Source organism: Lucilia sericata, unplaced genomic scaffold (genome assembly GCF_015586225.1).
Source record: "Lucilia sericata isolate MDLA Ls3-8-SP2 unplaced genomic scaffold, ASM1558622v1 Contig000216F_arrow, whole genome shotgun sequence".
NCBI lineage: Eukaryota > Metazoa > Arthropoda > Insecta > Diptera > Calliphoridae > Lucilia > Lucilia sericata.
The window spans coordinates 82,501-90,807 of record NW_023994244.1 but is presented as its reverse complement, the minus strand read 5'-3'; positions in this window follow the sequence as shown (position 1 = coordinate 90,807).

The window sequence follows — 8,307 nt, the reverse complement described above, 5'->3', positions numbered from 1 at the left end:
GGATTTATTATATTTAAACTATAATACCAGCAGAAGATCGATCTTACTAGTACTAAATCAGTATTAATTCTTAAATAAGGATTCGTTCTAGACTTGGACCCAGAATTTTAGATTCAAATTTTAAATACTGCATTAAAACACAGATACTAGAATGGTTGTTCATTACATACCCAGCAAAAACTCGGTAACGACATGTACTTAAGGATACTAATAATGACTTACAAATAACTATATATGTAAGTACTTACTATTTAGCCTTGAATATTGTTTTTTACAAAAACGAAAAAAATAAAAATATTTTTTTTTGTCAAAAATTAAAAGTAGACGATCTATTTTTTTCTCAAAAACAAAACTACTTACTTATCTAAATCTCTTCTTGTAAGCGAGCATGGTAAATACTTGCCTCCAATGACATCATTAAAATAATGACTTAAAATGCCAATGTGTAAGTAAATTTTAGCATTTTAATCCCTTACGTTTCAATGTAAGTTTATGCTGGATTAGAATTCCATGAATCTGCTAGTGATGCTCTTAAACTAATTCTAATACTTGTCCAATCAGCTCTGGGATTTTTCCCTAAAAACTCTAACCTACTATACTAATTAGTGAAATACTACTTAAAAACCTGGTTAGCAAGGGTTTAGGGGATAAAAAAGGGGGAAAAACGAGAAAATTTGGTAACCTAAACTAAAACAGATATCCTACACCAGTTATGAATATTAAATTTGATTTATTTTTCATAAAAAATCATTTATCATAAATATTAACTTGTTTCCGAGTTATAAAAATATTTACTAAATGAGCTTCATTTGATGGATAGTAGCAAATATGGACCGATCTCGATAAAGTTTAGTTGATAGATTTATGTTTATACAATATTTATTTGTGCTTAATTTCATCGCAGTATTAGTAGTTATCAGTAAATTATGGTTATTCAAGTAATTTTCTGAAGGGGACTTTGTAAGGGAGCTGGGTTTCATTTGTATGGGGACTAGGTGAAATAATGGACCGTTTTCAACCATTTTCAAGAGGCCCTTGACATACGCCAGACATACGCTTGTCTGGCCCAAGGGGGCCTGTTGGTTTACATAGATACACGGACGGATGGACGGGCGAACATGTATAGGTGCTACACCCACTTTAAGATGGGTTGAACCAATTGACAGATTTAGTTACAATGTTGTGCTGTTTGGATTTTGTTTAGGAACAAAATCAAGTCAATAATTTGCTACTTATTCAAATGTACTTTTTGTACAAATAAATAGTACTTTACACACAAGCAGAATTTACAAGAATTTGAATATACCTGGTACCGATAGAATGAGGATATATATATTTTCCTCATGAGATCGACTTTGAAATTACTTTTTTTTTGGATTATTCCCGTCTTGTCGAAAATGAACGTACTTTTGGTACTTTTTTGTTCTTTAATTTTCTATAATGTAGAACTTACGCTTAAACACAAATCGGTTTGATTGAATTAGAACCTAATCTGTACTATTACTTATTGGTACTTTTTTGTTCTTCAAATAACCCTTTTTGAATTTTCAATAATATGGAGTCTAAGCCTATGAAAACTACATAGTCTGACAATGTATATGAGACTTCTATTTACTAATTTTTCTTTTATAAAATGAAAACATTAACTTAAACATACATTAGTAAATGAGATTCTGAAAAAAGGGACTTTTTCGTTCTTTATTGGTACACAAGAACTAAAGCGTAAATACTTTTTATATTGACTAAAATGTACTTTATTATAATGAGAGAATACAGATGATGTCCTTTGGCTATTTTGTTTTGGAGAATTTTCATAATTATATAATTTTGATTCCAAGAACTTAGAAAATATGAAATTCAAATTTGTTTTTTTTTTTTTAATTTGTAATACGCAGTATTTGAGTAAACTATTATATATTAAAAAAAATATAAAATTAATATGATTTAGCATAAAACAGCTTTAATTAAAATGTTTTTAAATAAAAGTTCAAACAGCAGCAATGTTAAGAAATCAAATTTCCCAAAACGAAAAAATTAAACGGTTCTATGAAAATTTCATTTCCTTAATCGAATGAAAAGAAAAAAATAATAATTAAATTTAAGGTGCTAAAAATTACCTCAATAAGAGTATACTTATTCCTATACATATGTATGTATTTCAAAAAACAGTGATAATGAAATATCCGCCTTAAGGTCTAATACACATCTTTACAACTATTAATAACAGAAAAAATAAAACAATTTTGAAATAATAATGTTTGCCAAAATATAATAGGTTCTTTTTTTCTGAATTTGAATTTGAGTCATTACAGCATTTCTTTATTGTATGTGCACAAACACGAGCATTTGAAAATTTTGAAATTCATTTCTTTTTTTCAATTTAATTTTTTTTTTAATTTGGGAATAATAATAAAACAAACAAAATATCTGCTTGTACATTGAATTTTTTGATTGTTTTCGTATAATTTGTAAATGAACATGAGAAAAACAAAAATGAAATAAATTCATATTTTTTAATAAAAATTATTGTGCAAACAATTTTGAAAACGAGGGTTATCGCAAAAGTGTTTATGGGAAATATGTGGAAGAAATGATTGTTTTAAATGAAACTAGAAATGCCATCAACAACTTTCACATTATTACTTCGGAACGAATTCAACATAAATTTTTAATTGTAAATTTCAATGCCATGCATTTTTTGAAATATCTATGACTATTTCGAAAAATTGTATAATTGTTGTAGTGATATTTTTTTAATTTTTTAGATTATTAAATACTTTTGAGTTAGACCTCATAATATATTATGTATTCATTTTAAAAATAAATGTCTATATGTATTTTGTTAGATTTATATTTTGAAAAATATTCATAAATATTTCTATATGTATTTGCAGATCAGCATACACTGATAGAAAAAGCTTAAAAGCTTTAAAACAGAGTCCAGAGTTTTCTGAAGTATTGAATTTGCAAATTTGAGAAGTCTAAAGGTTATATTTATTGGCTTCGTTCCGCTTGTTCTATCTACGACTTGGACCAGATAATTTTGAATATTCAGTACCAGGGTACCAGAAAGTTCCCTTTTATAGATTTTCATTCAATCAGGACGCTGTGTAATTAATTCCATGTTTCTAGATTTAATATTAAAAAAGATTCAAAAAGTAACAATTTAAGAACGATATATTGCCTCTAGGTTCTCATTTACTCCGGGGACTCTACACGCCTAATTTTATATTTCTGGGTTCAATATTATAGAAAATTCAAAGAATACCTTAAAAAAAAAACGAAGAATTACCAAAAGGAACCCTTTTATAGGTTAACATGCTTAATTTCATGTTTCTAGATTCAATATTATAGAAGACTTATATAAAATACCTGTTACAGAACGAAAAAGTACAGAGTTACAAATAATTTTTTTTTAATTTTTAAAACAATTTTTTTTTAATTTTTTCTTATTGCTATAATTTCTCACACACAATTTTCAATCCTTGCTTTTGACATTAACAAAATAATAAAAACAGCTTTAAACATAATTTGTTTTTCTTGTTCTGTTTCTATAAACCATCAAAATAAATACAAACATGCAGCTGTATGTTGTTGTTGCACAAAAAAATTTAATTATTTGATGAAATTTTCCGAGGTTGTCTGGGATTTTTGATCATATCTCCGTTATTTATGGATCGATTTTGTTGATTTTAAATAGGAAACTTTTCGAAAGCATGTATGACAGAATTAGATTTCGAAGATATCTGGGGTCTTCAGAAAATTAATTTCAAAAAACATACAGACGGAAATCGTTCAGTGGACATAAGAACATATACAACGATCCAATTCTCATAGAATAGATTTTTTATGATTCTCGAGAATTATTATCAATATTCTAATGATCTTTATAGTTCCAGATCTTCAAACTTTTTTGGTTAGCCTGGGCGATCTGAGAATTTCGTTCAATATCAACACTTCTGTACAGCACAAACCATCTTTAGTCTAAATCGATCAGTATACTTTAAGGTAGGTACAGGATTTATGTATATCATATATACAAACGCCTAAAAGTATAATATCATCCACACTATGGTGGTGTAGTGCATATATATCAGTTCTACTTCAATTCTAGTTCAGTTTTAGTTCAGTTCTAGTACAGTTCTAGTTCAGTTTTAGTTCAGTTTTAGTTCAGTTTTAGTTCAGTTTTAGTTCAGTTCTAGTTCAGTTCTAGTTCAGTTCTAGTTCTAGTTCTAGTTCAGTTCTAGTTCAGTTCTAGTTCAGTTCTAGTTCAGTTCTAGTTCAGTTCTAGTTCAGTTCTAGTTCAGTTCTAGTTCAGTTCTAGTTCAGTTCTAGTTCAGTTCTAGTTCAGTTCTAGTTCAGTTCTAGTTCAGTTCTAGTTCAGTTCTAGTTCAGTTCTAGTTCAGTTCTAGTTCAGTTCTAGTTCAGTTCTAGTTCAGTTCTAGTTCAGTTCTAGTTCAGTTCTAGTTCAGTTCTAGTTCAGTTCTAGTTCAGTTCTAGTTCAGTTCTAGTTCAGTTCTAGTTCAGTTCTAGTTCAGTTCTAGTTCAGTTTTAGATCAGTACTAGTTCAGTGCTAGTTCAGTTTTAGTTCAGTTTTAGTTCAGTTCTAGTTCAGTTCTAGTTCAATTCTAGTTAAGTTCTAGTTAATTTTTAGTTCAGTTGTAGTTCAGTTCTAGTTCAATTCTAGTTAAGTTCTAGTTCATTTTTAGTTCAGTTGTAGTTCAATTCTAGTTCAGTTCTAGTTCAGTTCTAGTTCAGTTCTAGTTCAATTCTAGTTAAGTTCTAGTTCAATTTTAGTTTAGTTCTAGTTAATAGTCTCTCTGACTATAAATAATAGGTATGGAAAATAATTAGATTATCTGCAGTAATATACATATATAGTATTTGGTATAAATGCTTATCTTCATTTTATCAGTGTATTCAACCAAATACATATTTACATTTATTCTAATAAACACAATGACGTACAAACATATAAATTAGGTATTTAAGTATTTAACGAAAAAATAGATTTAGATTTTTGTTAAAATACAAATTAAACCAACAACAAAAAAATCAAATATTTTGAAATAAAAACTACGGATACATAAAGTGAGAATGTGGAGGTGCTAAAATGCACACAGAAAAAATAGAAAAAGAAAAATAATTTAAACAAAATAAAAAATACGTTGTGTGGGAGATTTTTATACGAATTTCAAATTTAAATCGAAAGAAATTTTCAAAATTTAATTTTTTTTTAAAACAAAAATTCTTTTTAACGATTTAGAAAAATAAAAAGCAAATAGGAATAAACAGAGTAAATGCACTCATTTTAAGGGAAAAGATGTATGCAGTGTAGACGAAATTGTGCGTCATTTGACCCAATTTAAACGAAAAATTTAAGAAAAAAAAGTGATGAAAAACGAATAAAATTAAATATATAGAGAATCCTGAACGGTGTTGCGAATTTTACCGATAATACCGAAATATGTAACACATACTCTATATAATATATAAAGGTATATAGATTTATGTATATACAACATATGAATGTATACTAGGTAATTGTGTTGCTTATGTAGTTGTAGTTAGTACGTCACAAATACATATAATGATGACGTCATTGACCATGTACCAAATTTAATTAAAATTTCTCTTGTTTAATTCTTCTTTTTTATGTTTATATTTTTTGGTATTTATTCAAAATGTTCGCTGTTGAACTGAAAACAAATTTTCATTTCGCATGTATACGAGATTGTGTGTCTGTATCTCTCCTTCTCTGGTGTTTGTCTGTAAATTGATTTTGTTTCATAAACAAAATTTCTATTTTTTAATTTACTAGAAACAGATTTGAAATTATTTGTTTTAATGTGTTATTAGTTAAAGATTAATTTATTTTGGCAAGATTTGCTGCTTTTTCGCACAAGTTTTATGACATGTTTAACATTTTCTATTTTTTGTTTTTATTAATTTTACATTTTGCATTTGAAATATAATTAAACAGATTTTGTTAAAAATTAACAAAAATAGATGAAAATGAACCTGTTTCAACAGCATTGTAATAAGATGAATAATGACCGCCAACTGGCCTGACAATTGGGGCTAATTAAAATAGATTTGAAATGAATTGAAATTGAATTTTAATACATCCTTTTTTTAGAAAGTGAACTTGAAAATGTTAAAATATGTTAAATTTTAAAGTTTTTTATGTCCTGGACTAAACATTATCTCATTTATAGTTCTAGTTCAGTTCAAGTTAAATTCTAGGTCAGTTTAAGTTTAGTTCTAGTTCAGTTCTAGTTCAGTTCTAGTTCAGTTCTAGTTCAGTTCTAGTTCAGTTTTAGATCAGTTCTAGTTCAGTTCTAGTTCAGTTCTAGTGCAGTTCTAGTTCAGTTCTAGTTCAGTTCTAGTTCAGTTCTAGTTCAGTTCTAGTTCAGTTCTAGTTCAGTTCTAGTTCAATTCTTGTTCAGTTCTAGTTCAGTTCTAGTTCAGTTCTAGTTCAGTTCTAGTTCAGTCCTAGTTCAGTTCAACTCTAGTTCTAGTTCAGTTCTAGTTCAGTTCTAGTTCAGTTCTAGTTCAGTTCAAGTTCAGTTCTAGTTCAGTTCTAGTTCAGTTCTAGTTCAGTTCTAGTTCAGTTCTAGTTCAGTTCTAGTTCAGTTCTAGTCAGTTCTAGTTCAGTTCTAGTTCAGTTCTAGTTCAGTTCTAGTTCAGTTCTAGTTCAGTTCTAGTTCAGTTCTAGTTCAGTTCTAGTTCAGTTCTAGTTCAGTTCTAGTTCAGTTCTAGTTCAGTTCTAGTTCAGTTCTAGTTCAGTTCTAGTTCAGTTCTAGTTCAGTTCTAGTTCAGTTCTAGTTCAGTTCTAGTTCAGTTCTAGTTCAGTTCTAGTTCAGTTCTAGTTCAGTTCTAGTTCAGTTCTAGTTCAGTTCTAGTTCAGTTCTAGTTCAGTTCTAGTTCAGTTCTAGTTCAGTTCTAGTTCAGTTCTAGTTCAGTTCTAGTTCAGTTCTAGTTCAGTTCTAGTTCAGTTCTAGTTCAGTTCTAGTTCTAGTTCAGTTCTAGTTCTAGTTCAGTTCTAGTTCAGTTCTAGTTCAGTTCTAGTTCATGTTCTAGTTCAGTTCTAGTTCAGTTCTAGTTCAGTTCTAGTTCAGTTCTAGTTCAGTTCAACTTCAGTTCTAGTTCAGTTCTAGTTCAGTTCTAGTTCAGTTCTAGTTCAGTTCTAGTTCAGTTCTAGTTCAGTTCTAGTTCAGTTCTAGTTCAGTTCTAGTTCAGTTCTAGTTCAGTTCTAGTTCAGTTCTAGTTCAGTTCTAATTCAGTTCTAATTCAGTTCTAGTCAGTTCTAGTTCAGTTCTAGTTCAGTTCTAGTTCAGTTCTAGTTCAGTTCTAGTTCAGTTCTAGTTCAGTTCTAGTTCAGTTCTAGTTCAGTTTCTAGTTCAGTTCTGGTTCAGTTCTAGTTCAGTTCTAGTTCAGTTCTAGTTCAGTTCTAGTTCAGTTCTAGTTCAGTTCTAGTTCAGGTCTAGTTCAGTTCTAGTCAGTTCTAGTTCGGTTCTAGTTCAGTTCTAGTTCAGTTCTAGTTCAGTTCTAATTCAGTTCTAGTTCAGTTCTAATTCAGTTCTAGTTCAGTTCTAGTTCAATTCTAGTTTCTGATATACAATCATTTCTGATTATTCGAAACCTCGTAAATAGTTAACTTCTTTAATATAGTTTCAAAAATAGAATGTAAATAAAAATTATCCCCTTCCTATAAATCAAAGCTAAAAATAGAAAATATTACTAAAACCTTGTTCGAAAATAGCAAAACAACACAAAATAGCAGCAACAACAGTAAATTTACTTTATTTTACTTCAGCTCAATGAAAAAGTGTTATACGAAAGCAGCAACAAAAAAGAAGAAAAATTAAATGAAAAAAAAAATATTTCCTTTGACCCTTGACTGTTGCTGACGTACTTATGCTGCAGACAACAAAAACAGTAGAAACAACAACATTAGCAATAACAAAAAATCAGCAACATTTATTTCCCTGTATAACTGTTAGAAATGTTGTTGTTGCAAGTACATATTCATATTTAACAGTAAGTGTATGTATCGCTTATGGCGGCATTGTTTTTGTTGTAAGGATTTTTGACGTACGTTTTACGCGACTATGAGATGACAACAACGACGACGGTAAATTTTGACAAATATGTATTATAGAGGAAAGGAAACAAAAATAAGCCAACAAACGATTTTGGGCTCCTAATAAAATTGTTTTATATTCATACATACAAACATATGTATGTATATTTGTAAACATAAAAACAACACATTGAATAAAATGGATGTTTATTAGGTTGGTG